This window comes from Paroedura picta, chromosome 14, assembly GCF_049243985.1.
Source record: "Paroedura picta isolate Pp20150507F chromosome 14, Ppicta_v3.0, whole genome shotgun sequence".
Taxonomy (NCBI): domain Eukaryota; kingdom Metazoa; phylum Chordata; class Lepidosauria; order Squamata; family Gekkonidae; genus Paroedura; species Paroedura picta.
Window position 1 is genome coordinate 7,440,743 of NC_135382.1, and position 16,941 is coordinate 7,457,683.

Here is a 16,941-nt window from a genome sequence, read left to right on the forward strand (position 1 = left end):
CGAATCACCTATAGTGTACTTTTGATGCAGCCAGATCGATTCAGCGCTATTGCCACTAATAGCTCCATTCAAGCCTTTCCCCTAGAGATATAATATTTTGCCTAGGATAGAACAACACCTGGTTGTGAAAAATATATAATAATATCTGAAATTGTGCTCTGCATTTATAATGTATTTTTGACCACTGAGGAAGGCTGCAACCTGTCTGGTTTCGTGTGGTTCAAGGGCATCCTTCTCCACCAGGAATGCTTGTAAATTGTACACTCTGATATTCAGGCTCCTAATGTTTTTAATTTTACATATGTTCAGACTATATAATAAGTACTTAATTTGTTATTTCATTTGTTGGAACCTGACCCTCTTGACAAACTGGCATTGGGAATCAAGTACTAAAGGGAGCAAAACACATGAAGAACTGAAAGGAAAACTCTGGAGGAATAGAAACACGGAAGCAATGAAAATTAGAATTTTGAAAAGCCCAGGGTGCTTGTCTGGTGCTTCATAAAGGCCTTGGGGACTCCTGGAATTGTCTTGTCCATCCATCCGTCCGTCCGTCCGTCCGTTCGTTCGTTTGTTCATTCATCCGTTCATTCATATCCAACAGCAGAACGCTGTATTAGACCAGGGTTTCTCAACCGTGGTACTGAGGTAAAGGGATCTCAATAGTACAATGGAATGTGGTTTTTCTAAATGATGGCAGGGAGAGAGCACTTCCCACTCTATGGAAGAAAAAGGGTTTTATTTTTTTTAAAAAAAGCCTACTCTTATTTGGGCTGGTTGTGGCCAATGATGGCTTGGAGAGGGTGGGAATGGGAGTGGCCCCAGCCATTTAAACCTGCCCAAGGCTTCTCCCTTCCAGGGGGTGTGGCAGGAAGACTTCATCAGCTGATATCACTTCCTGATACTTTGAAGCATTAAAAATATCTCAGTGATATTTGTGTTAGAGCATTGTTGCCCTTTCTGATGTTTCTTGGAAGGGACATCCCAGATCTGGTGGTTGCCTTGCCAAGTCAAAGTGGCAAATGGTTCTTTTATTGGGATTTGGAAGCAATAAGCACACTGGTGTACAGGTAGATGTGATTTATTTAGAATTACAGAATCACAGAATCATAGAGTTGGAAGGGGCCATACAGGCCATCTAGTCCAACCCCCTGCTCAACGCAGGATCAGCCCTAAGCATCCTAAAGCATCCAAGAAAAGTGTGTATCCAACCTTTGCTTGAAGACTGCCAGTGAGGGGGAGCTCACCACCTCCTTAGGCAGCCTATTCCACTGCTGAACTACTCTGACTGTGAAAAACTTTTTCCTGATATCTAGCCTATATCGTTGTACTTGCAGTTTAAACCCATTACTGCGTGTCCTTTCCTCTGCAGCCAACGGAAACAGTCCCTCAACCTATCTTCATAGGGCTTCATCCCTTGGTCCCAGATCATCCTTGTCGCTCTCCTCTGTACCCTTTCAATTTTATCTACGTCCTTCTTGAAGTGATCTTCCTGGGTGTAAACTGCACGGATCTTTTATTCGAATCCCAGGTCTATTCAGTCGCTGCTGTCTACATAGAATGCGATTTCCGTTTTGATTTGGAGTGATTTAAATTTTCCTTCTACAGCAAGGACTGATCCGGAGTGATCCTACCTTTATTGTGCGATATCTTAAATTGCTTTTAATCCTCAATATTTCAAAATTCGGATTAGAGAAAGCCAGGCTGTTTTGAATCTGGGCTCTCTTCCGTTATAGAGACACCCTGATTGGCCAAAGGGGGCCATGTGACAAGTTTGCCTTAAAGGAGAAGCCCCTAATTTCTCTCAACTTCTGTCGGTCTTGGATTTTTTCTCCCTTTTCTGCCTTCTTCGATCCTCTCCCCCCCCCCCATGAAAAGAAAGAGGCTCCCTGCTTGGCTCCTCTCTCCCCCCTTTAAGAACAGAAAGAAAGCAGCTTGGCTCCCCCCCCTTCTGAACTACCCTAACCACGTGCAGAACACTTTCCTGTTTCAATGGGGGAGGGGGAGGGGGAGAGGAAGACCCGAGTTCAAATCGATCTGAATTCAACAGGATTGACAATGGAATAAACAAAGTAAGTGCAGACTCTGCCCTGGATTCACTGTGCTTCCAGTTCCAGCTCCACCCACAGTCAGATTGTGCACAACCCCCCCCCCTTCAGATTAGGCTTGACACTCACCCTGTGTGTGTGGGGGGGATTCTCTTGACTTGCTTTTGCTTCCACCCCCACCCCCCACCCCCGGGCATCCTGAGGAGCTGGTGGGAAAAGGGGGAGGGAACAATGTGCACAGCAAGATCACTTTGACAGAAACCCAAAAGTGACATCACAACTTACTGCATGTGATTTGCTTCTTCTAGGAGTCACTTTGGTATTTAATCACTGTATCACCAGTTCATTCCTGAGCACTTTAAAAGTGTAGGGAAATAAGATGCAGTTATGAAATATCAATGCAATATCAATGCAATGCAAAACATGTGGAGCAGAAAAAACAGGGCATGTGGGCATGCAAGCAACAAAAAAAAGAGGTGTGGGAAAGCCCTTGATAAGAACTTAGGGCAGTGAACAGGAAAGAGGTACAGCTAGATTTTAATCTACTTGAACCTTTGGAGATCAACCAGATTTTTGGGTATAAACCTCCTTATCTGGCCACATCTCAACCACCGTACTTCAGCAGGGGTTTCGGCTGGGTTCACTGAACTTTTAGAATTCCCCTTTCCCTATTGCAGGGGTGACCTAACTGTGGGTCTCCATGTGCTGGCAGAGGTTCATGGTAATTGTAGTCCATGGAGAACCACAGCTTGGCTATCCCTGCCCTATTGGTTTGCTTTTACTTAGTGCAATTTTTGATGGGTGTCTGCAAACCCTGAAGTCTTTTCTGCTTCCACATTTCTCCATCCCTGAATTAGGAGCTACAAATGCAATGAATCCTTCCTACACCTTGTCAGAAGAGGACATTTTGCACGGGTTTCCATGACAAGGACAGCAGTGTTGGATTGTTGCTAATGGCCCTATTCCCAGCCTTGTTCCTTTTCACCTGATCTTCTTACCTGCCCAGACAGTCTCAACTTCTTCCACCTCCCTTGGAAGCCAGCCACAAAATGCTACATCACACATTCACTCTTTGACATGGAATTCCAAATACCACATTCTGGCCAATGCCAGAAACCTCTGCTGGATTTAGCTAGTTCACATTGCTGCTGCTCATATATTTTGTCGATTCTTGTATGGCTGGTCAAGTTTAGCTGCTTTTCATTTGCCCTCTCACTTTTGACTAGAAGAGTAAAGCATGCATGATGACACTACTGAAGATCTGTTCACCAGAACTACATTTGCAAATATTATTAACCAGTGGTGGGGAATTATTTTACGATAAATAAAAGCATCTATAAAATCCAAAGGATCAATGATGAATATAGCCATTCAGCATTGTGGAATAATTATATATGACACAAAATAATACAAAATACAAGCACTGAGTTAGCCATAAGCAAAGCCACATCTGTACAGATGTCACTCAATTAGACTTGAATGTCTGCCTCATTTGCTGAACATGTAATCACTAATTTTTTTCTAATATCTAATGCAGTTTCACATTCAGTTTGATTCTGCCTAGCTTCAAGAGAAGGGGCTTTCCCACATTTTCATTTTCCTCACTTGTGAGTTTCTGTGGGTTTTTTCTCCTGTTCCTCATGCCTTTTCCTCCCTCTAGTGGCTGATTCAATATTACATTGATGTTTGATTGCCATAAAAAACTTGCAAGGAGATATGCTGGGCATAAAGCACTGTAATATTGAATTGACCACTAGAGGGAGCAGAATATATGTGGCACAGAACCCCTCCCCAAAGAAATAGGAACTCACAGTTGAAGGAAAAGAGAATGCAGAAAATCCTCAAGTAAAAGGCTATATCAAGTTTGGCATAGAGAAATTTCTCTGCTTAAGTTTAACACTGACTCAGACTTGCTTAACACCTTCATTTTTAAGTATTCCTCTCCAATGTGAAGTGTGGTGGTTGCTAATTTTGGGACTAGGGGGGCATACCTTGACCTATTTGCATGCATCCAGAATGGCTGGACTTGATGCAGGGCATTTGCCATTAGCACAGAAATGAGACCAAGCAAAGAGGATAGCAAGTGGAGAAGGGGGCAACCTGTCACATGAGCCCACAATGCTGAGGGTTCTAGGTGCATTAGTTCATGTGGCCTAAGGTTAGTGAATAAACAAGAAAGTGCTCACCAAACCTTTCACCTTTGATTTTCAAGACATACAGAAACAAAAAGAAAGACTGTTTTCCTGTCTAGTAAACCCACACTCTCCATTATAATTATTCAACTGTACATATCAGGAATTTGCACTGCACATGATCTTCCCCAATATGTACTGTTGCCACTGTAAGTGAATAGGACAAAACATTTTCCAGCTTTAGTATGTGTGCTCAGAATCCCAGTGTGTGATCATGTCTATCAAAGCTGAAAAATATAAGCATTACCCCATTCACACAAAATGACAACTCAGCAGACTGGGAGGCTTGCAGGCAGCACAATTCTCTCCCCCTCCCATGCCCCCAACAAGAATGCATCACCAAAGTAATCACGAGTGAACAGGGCCATTGACTCAATACTATCTACTGATGGCATTTTCAGGGGTACAAAATGGGAGCCCCAAGCTCTGTGCTGCCTCTTTCCTGCTCTTACCATGCATCTGTGTCTTTTTCAAAACTCTGATTCATCTTTACCTACCTCACAGGGTTGTTGCTGTGAGGCTAAATGGGGGAAGAGAGACTGATGCTAGCCATTTTGGGTGCCCGTTGAGGAGGAAAACAGGCTATTAACAGGTGTAAAAAGTAAAAATATTCAGCCAAAATAGTTCACCTCCATATAGGGCCTAGTGTGGTGTGCTTTCTGGAAAAAAATCCAACAAATGGCTGACAGATTTTTGATCCAGACCATCCTCTCAAGCCGTGGCCTTCCCCATTTTTGGATCAGGGACTCACCTGTAATCTGTAGGGCTTGATACACTGAAAGCATGTGACAGGAAGTGATAACATATCATAGTCCCGTGACAAGAAGAGGGAGAACCACAGTTATGAGGACATAGTCTAGTCATGTGACTAACATGTGTGTTATGGTGTCAAGGTCAGGACCATGGACAGCAAACCAAGCAAGTTGACCACAGGAGACAAAACTACCAGGTCACTCATGATTGAACCATAGTTAGGAATAGATAAGGCTGGTGTCCAGAGCCATGGGGGAATTCTCTTCACCCCCTCAGAGGGAACAGTTGTGGCTCCCTTGCCCTCTCCGCGTTTGCATAGTCAGCTGACTCTTCCAAGAAAACTCAACAGAAGGGCTCTGCAACCAGGGCATGAAGAGCACTGCTCTAGCGGCCTAGAATGGTATAGAGGTCAGTGCTGAAATAAGATGGAGGGGCCCAAGTTGAACTCCCCCCCAGCCATGGAGGACAAACAGGAGGCAAACTGGGATTACTAGCCTGAACCATCTGATGAAACGGCAAGAGAAAAATGAGAGAGAGAGACAACAATGTCAGTTCTCCAGTGAGTCTGGTCCTGAGGCCCCAAGTCAAAGCAGCAGGAGGAGGGAGAGATGTTGAGCCTTCCCTCTCTGGCCTAGTCTCCTCCTGCTGCATTCCCAAATGGTAATTTGCTACTTTGCAAGGAGAAGCTGAGCTGACCTAGACCTGCCCCTGCCAAATTCTCATTCCTCACCAGTCTGGGCATATTTTTCCTTGCCATAGAGCAGCCATGCCCTTGGAATGCTCTGTGCTTGGAAAAGCATCACCTGGTGATCCTTGAACGAGGCATGGCAAGAGGAGCCACTCTGCAGGAGGTGCAGGTGAGCACTCAGGATGTGACAGCCAGTTGGACAGGCCTCTTGTAGAAGGGAAGGTCAAGTCCAGATTAAAAATGCACACCTCTCCCCCACCTTGTAGCAGGAAGTGCCACACAAAATCCCAGATGTGTCAACAGCTTTTCTAGCCAGCCCAGAGCCATGAAAGGCTGCTGTATCAGCCCACATGAGCATCAGAATTGCACCAAGACTTACAAGACTTACAACCTCAGTGGTTCTTCTGAGAGCAAAGTTTCTGTGATTAAACATGTCAGAATTCATGAGTAAACAAATCTGAGTCCACACAATGTCCTGTGAGGGGAAAGCAATTGCTCTTTCTCCAAGATAAAAGGGGAGAGGGCTGCTTGGGGGCAACGTGGAATAGAGCTGGCAACTGTTCCACATTAGCCACCACATTCTTCTCTCCGACCACCCCATTTTCATCTCTTTCCTTGTCTGATTTCATTCCCTAGTGAAGGGTTTCGGCTCTGTAGAGCATGTTGGAAATCTCCAAACTGGAAATAATTAAAATACAGATTTCATTTAGAATAGACCTTGTGTGAGCCAAAGGAAAGACTGCCAAGGTTTCCCAAGTAGATGGTTTGAGTTCTGCATTTCCTGAAATTTCCACATTTAAAAGGCCTTTTTGTTTGGTTTAAAGAAGGAGGAAAGGCTAGAACCTTTAAGAGCTAGCTGAGAATTTCAGTTGTATGTGGACAGGGAAAGTGGGGCAACTTGTAAATCTGATATTTGAACTCTTCATTTCTCTGTTGAGGGGCTAAAAAACAGACATAGGTTGACAAAGGAGCTCTGGGCAGGGATCATCCACAGCAGACATTGGTGACATCTGCCTGATCTAGATCTTCAGGACTTTCACGACTCATCTTCTTCCAAACCAGGCAAAACCTGAGAGTGGCATTTCCAAGAAGAAGGGGGAAATTTCCCTGAGAGTCACAATAACAGACAAGGAATACCACTAAACAGGAGAAAGAGGTGCTAACCTGACTGGCCAATCTGTCTCCCTGCTGCCCCCTGCAGGGACTTCTTTTGACTTACAGGAGGGAAGATTCACACTCAATGAAGACGTAACCGTTGTTGGCATAACAAGGCCACAGCTTTAATATATTGCCAGGAGTGTTGGCATGGCCGGGGGCTAGCAGCTACCCCATGCTCACAGTGGCCCCCAAGAGACCGCACTCGCTGCTGGGAATGTGGGCCCATATGCCGCTGAAGTTCCTACCAAGGTAAGGTGACCAGATTTTAACACTGGTAAAGCGGGACACCATTGACCAGGGGGGGGGGGGTCTTGATTTAAAATCTGGTCTATATAGAGCAACAAAAAGTTTCATAGAACGTACAGAACGCAAAAATAGTATTGTAATATATATTTTTTAATTTCAACATACGTAAAATTTGCCAGGTGCCTCCAGATGTCCCTCCAAAAGTGGGACAATCTGGTCACCTTATACCAAGGGAGGTGCCCACCTGGGATGTCAGAGGGGGCGCAAACCTCCATCTGGTCCCATCCCAGGCCACCCGGCACTGCAAGCCCCCTTGCCTGCCCATCCAGCACCTACTTGTAGGCCATTTGCCTCTTTAAGGAGGCCCCTTCCTGGGGAGCTTTGCCTTGCAGGACAAACTCCCCCCAGAATTGACTCTGCCCCTGCCAACCCGCAAGCTGTAACAAAATTATAAGAAAACACAGCATGTAACCCAAAAGGCTAAAGACCCTAACTCCACCACTGTGGCCGGTAACATAACTGGCAACCCAAAGCCACAACTGTGGGAAACTGTTCTGGTGCCACCCAGCAAACAGGCCGAGCGGAGCACACAGAGCCTATTCAAGCATCACCGCTCCCACCTCTCTCCCAATCCTGGGGCGCCACGTCATCACGGCGACCAGCTATGCGCACCCCAGGCCCCTCCTACCGGATGCATCTTCATCCACTTGTGACTCCGCTGCATCAATTGGCAGCTTGCTGGTGACTCTGCGCCACTATTCTTCTTTGTACCAGACGTTGCCTTTTCAAACATTTTCATGGGCCAGGTCATAAGTCTCAAATCCCAAAAGTTTTCCGCTGACAACCGTAGAAGTCAAATGGAGAGGTCAGTGACAAAACATAGCCTGAGAAGGTGTGCTTGGAGCGGGAGGCAGGAGTGCAGCTTCCCAGATTTCCTGCAGGGGGACAAAATGGATTCTGAGGGAGCCATCCCTGTTGCAAATATGAAACCTGCCAAATTTCTCTTTCTGGTGGTCCCTCCCCCTTGCCAACCTGTTTACTCTTATAGATCACTTTGGAATAATTCCAGATTCATGGCTCAATTCAATCATCATCCCAATTTTTAAAAAAGGTAATCCAAGCCTTCCTGAAAATTTTTGCCCAATTAGTCTACTTTCTATAGTGGGCAAACTTTATGCAAAACACCTCGAACGGCAGCTTAGTACATGGATGCATTCTTCGGGAATTATTGGCCCAGAACAAATTGGTTTTTCCAATCATTGTTTGCTTTTAGCTTCTTTAGCCACAAAATACATGAGTCTCGGAACAAAAAACTATTCATTGCATTCATGGATCTGAAAAATGCCTTTGACTCAGTACCAAGGGAGGCCCTTTGGGAAAAACTGAAGCATCTTAATATTGACCCACGCTTACTGTTTCTACTTAGGGAACTCCATACTGGCACTGCATGTCAAGTTAAATATTCTGCTCAGGGCCATTTAACTGCCAAAGTGCCTGTTACGAAAGGAGTGAAACAAGGCTGTGTTCTTGCCCCACATCTTTTTAATTTGTATTTGTCTGACTTAGTCCAGAAGTTTGATCAGATCAATGGGCACCCTCCAAAGGCTGGCTCCCGTGCAATACCCCTGTTATTATATGCAGATGACACAGCCATCCTCTCGTACTCAAGAGTTGGTCTTATAAGATTTCTTAAGTGTTTTTACTTATATTATCAGCGCAACTCTTTACTGATCAATTTCTCGAAATCTAAAATTCTAGTTTTTTCTAAGAGTTGGACTCCAAGGAAATGGATGTTGGGTAGCAAGACAATTGACCAAGTAAAAAAATTTAGTTATTTAGGCATTACATTCAATTATAACCTTAAATGGTCTATCCACCGGGACCGGTCTTTGAATTTAGCTAAGTGTTCCTCAGCTCAAATTAAACGTTTTTATTTTTTGGAAGGCAACCAATTTGTCCCAGCGGCCATAAGAATCTTTAATGCTAAAACTTTATCCCAGTTGTTTTATGGTATTCCAATTTGGGCAAAGGCTTTCAATAGGAAGATAGAAGGGATTCAGGGAACCTTCTTTCGCCAAATTCTTGGTGCTCCCATGTGTGTGCCCTATAGTGTGCTGTGTGCTGAGCTTGGTCAATATTTTTTAGAAACCAAGGGTTGGCTGATAATTTTGAAATTTTGGCTTAAAATACTTTTCAGAGTAGAGTCACATAGCTTACTCTTTTACTTAAAGATGGCCACACAATGCAGCTCATGGTTTCTCAGTATTAAAGCTAAAATTGTAGAACTAGGATTTTCAACAGACTTTTTTCTTATGTTTAATGAGTCTGAAATTTTTAAATTTTTGAAACAAAGATTAGTGTCGGCCGAACAGTCCATAATGTTTCCAGCACAACCCTATGTATGTTCTCCTGCTGCTCTGGGGATTCGATTAAATCGAGGGGAAATTGTTAATTATTTTTATAATCTTACTAGTCCAGCCCTTCGTAGAGTTTTCATGCTGGCAAGAATGAGTTGTCTTCCCTCAAGTGTCCTTGCAGGAAGATACCAGCATGGCACAAGGAGGGAAAGATTGTGTCCCTGTTCTGCGAATTGCCCTGATTCAACCTCACATATTATTTTAGATAGTGAACTTCATGTGAGTCTTCGCAGAAAACTTCTGGATCCTCTACTTTGTCCCAGAGGTCTAGTAAATGATGAAGCTACACTCCAGTTTCTGCTTAACGATCTTTCTGCAGAGACCACATTGCGTGTAGCTGAATTTTTAATGGCTGTTTATCAAACTAGAATTAAGATGTTTTAATCAGTTGATTTTACTGTATTTTAGTCTATAATATTAGCTTATTTTATTATAATTTTACCCTGCTTGGCTGTACCCCTTATTGTTATGTCAATAAAGGTTTATATATATATATTTGAAACCTGCCAATTAGAATAACTCTTTTTTGTTTTAATCCTAAATATGCATTCCCAATAAATAATTCTAGTACCAGTAAGATTTCCATCTAGGTAAGGACAGCTGCAATCACATTTCTGGGAGGAAGCCCCATTGAAATACACAGGGTTTACTTCTGAGTAGATCTCCTTGGGCTTATGTAGAATTGCAGCATTAAGAAAAGTTCTAATTTAAGGATATTTATTTTTTGTAACTGAAATACAGAAGTACAGAAGCTACTAAAAGTGCACTTAAATTATTATTTTAAATAGTAGAAAAATAGTAGGAGACACTTTCTTGATCAGCATTATGAGAGCAGAACTTGAGCAGGGGAAAAGATTTACATTTAACAACAAACAGGAGATAATTCATCAGGGAAAGGTTTTCTCAGCATGAACACTGGAATATTTGAAAGGCAAACTACTGTGCAATTAAATGTATTCTCCTTTCTTTGCTTGCCTGAAATTTTGCAAATATGTACACTTGTTTCCAAAAGTTAATGTAAGTTTATTTGTGAACTGATCAATCTGTCAAAAGCTTATTTTTAATTATCTGATGAATGGTGGATGAGTAAAAATCAGTCCTTACAAAATGACAGTTTAAAATATTACAAAAAAAATTATATTGACTTTACCCCCTGGAATTATTATTTCAAAAGAAATATACAGCAGGTGGCTATGAATTACATCTTAAACAGTTGGCAAGCTCTGACTTGGAATTTTTTATACTTCCAACTTTCAAGGATATGTGACCACACAGTAGCTGTTTTATTGCAAAGGAACTTCAGGGAAATTACAGCTTTGTAAGTTGTTACAACACACAGAGCAATGGAACCCACAGGACTTAATAGGGATATTGGTTTCTTAGCTGACTACATAAAGGTAAAGGTAAAAGGTATCCCCTGTGCAAGTACCGGATAATGTCTGATCTCTAGCGTTTTCATGGAAGACTCAATACGGAGTGGTTTGCCAGTGCCTCCCCCAGTCATTACCGTTTAACCCCCAGCAAGCTGGGTACTCATTTTACCGACCTCGGAAGGATGGAAGGCTAAGTCAACCTTGAGCCGGCTGCTGGGATTGAACTCCTAGTCTCATGGGCAGAGCTTCAGACTGCATGCCTGCTGCTTTACCACTCTGCGCCACAAGAGGCTCTACATATGCTAACATAATTCAGTCCTTACATCCATATTCTCACCTGTCCCACAGAAGGGATATACATCCTCTTTATTTTATTTCTTTATTGAAATAGCAGATTAGAATAATAGGATGCAATGTAATTTGGAATGGTATGTTAGAATATATTTCTCCAGTCTTGGGGATATAGCCAATTGCCTGACTTCAAAGAAAAGATGCTGTAAGGTAGCCTCCCTGCTTGAGAGAGAGTTTATTGTTTTCCCATGTCCTACTTAAATGCCATCTGTAGGAATTTCCTCATTCAGCTTAAAGGAATTATTTAGCCAACTGAACTGTTCCCTGAGATATTTTCATGTTTATGTATTTCCCTGTGGCAAACAGTGCATTTCCTCAGCAGCCATAAAAGCAAGAGCCACATGAAGGATGATTTGCAAGAAACTAGCTCATTGATTTGTTTCATGGCATTTTTTTTCAGTAGACCACCAAACCTGGGATGGCCTGTCTTGTTTGGAGAAAGCTAAAGACATGCAGGGCAAGAATTAGGAAAATGGAAAAAATTCAGCTAAAAGAAGGCAAAAGAAACAGGAGACTGAGGGCCATAAGATCATAGAATCATAGAATTGGAAGGTATCTCCAGGGTCATCTAGTCCAACCCTCTGCACAATACAGGAACTCACAACTACCTGCCCACCCACAGTTACCCTAATTTCATGCCCAAGTGATCCCTCCACCAAACATCTCCAGAATTCAGCGTGGCCTAGCGGAAATCCACCTACCATCCCACAGCAGTAATTAGCAATTCCTTGGCTATGCAAGAAAGGGCCACCAGAATCAATCACTGGCACATCCCTTCCTTCCCACCCACTCACAATCTGCCTAACTTCATAAAATCAGTCTTTCTGTCAGTTGACTATCTAGCCTCTGCTTTAAAATCCTCCAAAGAAGGAGCTCTCACCACCTCCCGAGGAAGCCTGTTCCACTGAGAAACCGCTTTGTCAGGAACTTCTTCCAGATGTTTAGATGGGATTTCTTTTGAATTAATTTAATCCCATTCATTTTGGTCCGACTGTCTGGGGTAACAGAAATCAACTCTGCTCCATCTTCTATAATATGACAGCCCTTTATGTATTTGAAGATGGTTATCAGATCCCCTCTCAGTCGTCTCCTCTCCAGGCTAAACAGCCCAAGCTGCCTCAACCTTTCCTCCTACGTCTTGCTCTCCAACCCCCTCACCATCTTTGTAGCCCTCCTCTGGACACGCTCCAGTTTCTCTACTCGAAGTGAGGTTTTACCAGAGCGGAGGAAAGTGGTAACATCACCTCATGTGATCTGGACACTGTACTTCTTTTAATACAGCCCAAAATCCCATTTGTCTCTCTAGCTGTTGGCCAATTTGGATTTTATATAGTGGTCTTTCTTGTAATAATGTGGGTCTAAAACAGTATTCACAAAAATTGGCATTTCTAGAGAATATCCCCTTATGTGATAAGAGACTCATGAGTCATGATTGCTTTTAGAAGAACAAAAAAAAAAGAAAGAAAGAAAACCTGTGGAACTCACCAGAGATATAAGGCTGTTTTCTTCTGTCACTTTTCTTCCATCAGCAGATCTCAGCATCACCTCATTAGAACTCATCATTTATTAACGTATTTATTTATTACATTTATATGCCACCATCTCCTGAGGCTCATGGATCAAATATAGTATTAACAAGCACACTAATATGCCAGCAGGATGGCAATGATGTGAAACATGGGGGGGGGGGGGACTCAAACATAGGAAGCTACCAGCTGTGATAGCATCATAACAGGGCAAGAAGACAATCATTTTAAAAGGAATTCTTACAACATTATGAGAAATCTCAGCAAATCTTCCATGTTTACTTGCTCTTCTGAGTCCCTAAGATGGAGAAATAGCCAAGCTATTGCTCATTTCCTATCTTTATCTCTGTTGATCTCTGTTTAACCATATGGTATACATAAGCATATCTGTTACAAGAACAAGTCACCATGAAATATTATTAATTTGCCGCATTGTATCCTAGAGGCTTAGTGGGGGTAACAAGTTTATGAAAAACATTTTAAAAAGAACAGAATGCACAATGAAATTTTCTTTAAAAAGAAGAACTAAGAATCTAAGGGAATATCTAGCTGACAGTAGCACTCACAAATGGGTTAGTCATCAAAGAGCTTTACCAGGAACAAATGCTGTCCATAACATTTTGTATGTGGAGATTGCAATTGTTCTGTTAACATGCAAGTCCTTTAGATGGATTTAGATTATATATGTCATCAAATGACCCTATAAGAAATTTTATGTTGGAAAAGCATGAGGAAGAAGCCGCTTTTCTTTACCCGAAGGAGGCTCAAAGTGGCTTACAATTGCTGTCCCTTCCTCTCCCCACAACAGACACCCTGTGAGGGAGGTGAGGCTGAGAGAACCCTGATATTACTGAAGAAGAGTTGGTTCCTATATGCCGCTTTTCCCTAATTGAAGGAGACTCAAGGCAGCTTACAGTTGCCTTCCCTTTCATCTCCCCACAACAGACACCCTGTGAGGTGGGAGAGGATGAGAGAGCCCTGATATCACTGCCTGGTCAGAACAGTTTTATCAGTGCTGTGGCGAGCCCAAGGTCACCCAGCTGGCTGCATGTGGGGGAGTGCAGAATTGAACCCGGCATGCCAGATTAGAAGTCCACACTCCTAACCACTACACCAACCACTACACCAGGCAGAACATGAGAGTCATATTAATTTGAAACTAACAAGTGCTGCTTCGGCTCAGTGCTTTATTGGCAACCATCATGTCTTCACTTTGCTTTTTGAGCTGTTCTAAAACTGGCTTGCTGAGAAGAGAGCCTGCAGCAGAATAGATGCTGAGACTCCAAAAAGGTTAAATTAGTCTCTGTAATTTCATCAGCTTATTATGTTAACTAAGAGCCTCTTGTGACGCAGAGTGGTAAGGCAGCAGACATGCAGTCTGAAAGCTCTGCCCATGAGGCTGGGAATTCAATCCCAGCAGCCAGCTCAATGTTGACTCAGCCTTCCATCATTCCGAGGTCGGTAAAATGAGTACCCAGCTTGCTGGGGGGTAAACAGTAATGACTGGGGAAGGCACTGGCAAACCACCCCGTATTGAGTCTGCCATGAAAACGCTAGAGGGCGTCACCCCAAGGGTCAGACATGACCCGGTGCTTGCACAGGGGATACCTTTACCTTTACCTATTGTTTTAACTAGATACTAATATATACTAAATGGTCCTTCTGAGTTTGTACTCTTGTTGAAGGCAAATTATTTATATTGTATTATAAATTCCCCTGAAGAAAACTGTTGGAGAAACAAATAGGGAATTGTTTAGCGGAGTAATAAAATGGGTTACCCCCTTTAATTCTACCATTGGCCTTGGCTATTGCTCAGCCTTCACCGGCTTCAGCGCTCAGGGAAGAGCTCAGCATCCAAGGATGAGAAATTGTTTTGCAGTTGAATCCTCAGGGTCTACTTGGGCATCTGCAGGACAGACAGTGGTTTGCACAGCTGAAATTGAAGCAGCAACCATGTGGGGCAGGGGGAGGAAGACCTGAAAAATAAAACCCAAACAAAACAGACACCACCCTCAGGCACCAGGTGATGCCTACCAAGGCTGCTATGTCCCTTCAGTGATGCCCGCCTCAGGGCAACGATTAAGATTATGTTAATGTTTTAGCTCCTGTTCTCTGGCAAAAGTAACAATGCAACTCATTTTAGAAAATCCAGCACTCTTTGGATTGCTTTGTTGTGACAGGTGGCAGCAATGAAAAACATCTGGAAACCCTACAAAACGCCCGGATGTCTAGAGGAATGGGGGTGAAGCACAAACTTGACAGTTTATTGTGTGCATGTTGTTGATGCAAAAGGCAGTCATAACTATCTAGGGAAGGATTAGAGCAAATGTTGGGGACACTGTAGTCAGATTCTTTGTTGCAACCATGACAACTTTGAGGGTTTGTGAAGGGCTGACAGAACGTTCTAATATCCCATTTCTTATTTCATGGAGAAAGACACAAGAGACAAAAAATGGAATTACACCTCCCCCACGCCCAGCCCAGGATGCATAGAATCATAGAATCATAGAGTTGGAAGGAGCCATACGGGCCGTCTAGTCCAACCCTCTGCTCAACGCAGGATCAGGCCTAAGCATCCTAAAGCATCCAAGAAAAGTGTGTATCCAACCTTTGCTTGAAGACTGCCAGTGAGGGGGAACTCACCACCTCCTTAGGCAGCCTATTCCACTGCTGAACTACTCTGACTGTGGAAATGTTTTTCCTAATATCTAGCCTATATCGTTGTAAGGTAAAGGTAAAGGTATCCCCTGTGCAAGCACTGAGTCATGTCTGAACCTTGGGGTGACGCCCTCTAGCATTTTCATGGCAGACTCAATACGGGGTGGTTTGCCAGTTGTACTTGAAGTCTAAACCCATTACTGCGTGTCCTCTCCTCTGTAGCCAACAGAAACAGCATCCTGCCCTCCTCCAAATGACCACCTTTCAAATACTTAAAGAGGGCTATCATGTCCCCTCTCAACCTCCTTTTCTCCAGGCTGAACATTCCCAAGTCCCTCAACCTATTTTCATAGGGCTTGGTCCCTTGGCCCCAGATCATCCTCGTCACTCTCCTCTGTACCCTTTCAATTTTATCTACATCCTTCTTGAAGTGAGGCCTCCAGAACTGCACACAGTACTTCAGGTGTGGTCTGACCAGTGACGTATACAATGAGACTATGACATCTTGTGATTTTGATGTGATGCCCCTGTTGATACAGCCCAAAATGGCATTCACCTTTTTTACCGCTGCATCACACTGCCTGCTCATGTTTAGTTTACAATCCACAAGTACCCCAAGGTCTCGTTCACACACAGTGTTACCTAGAAGCGTATCCCCCATCCAGTAGGCATGCTTTTTATTTTTCTGACCCAGATGCAGAACTTTACACTTATCTTTATTAAATTGCATCTTGTTCTCATTTGCCCATTTTTCCATTGTGTTCAGATCTCGTTGAACTCTGTCTCTATCTTCCGAAGTATTTGCCAGTCCTCTCAATTTGGTGTCATCTGCAAACTTGATGAGTAGTCCCTCCACCCCCTCATCTAGATCATTAATAAATATGTTAAAAAGTACCGGGCCGAGCACCAAGCCCTGAGGTACCCCGCTACTCACCTCTCTCCAGTCTGATGAAACACCACTGACAACAACTCTTTGAGTGCGGTTCTCTAACCAATTCCCTATCCACTTAACTATCTGAAAATCCAGATTGCAGTCAGAACATCATGGGGAAACTTGTCAAAAGCTTTACTAAAATCCAAGTAAATGATATCAACTGAATTTCCACGATCCAGCAAACCTGTTACTTGGTCAAAAAAGGAAACCAGGTTCGTCTGGCAGGACCTGTTGGAGACAAATCCATGCTGACTTCCTTGGATCACCAAATTGTCATCCAGATGTTTGCAGATCGCTCCCTTTAATATCTGCTCCATTATTTTCCCCACAACAGAGGTCAGACTCACTGGTCTGTAGTTTCCCGGGTTATCCTTCCTCCCTTTTTTGAAGATCGGAATAACGTTTGCTCTCTTCCAGTCCTCCGGGACATCTCCAGTCCTTAAAGAGGTCCCGAAGATGATGGACAAGGGCTGTGCAAGTTCTCTGGAAAGTTCTTTGAGCACTCTCGGGTACATTTCATCCGGACCAGGGGATTTGAACTCATCCAGTGCAGCTAAATGCCTCTCGACAATCTCTCTATCCATGTTAACCTGCCAC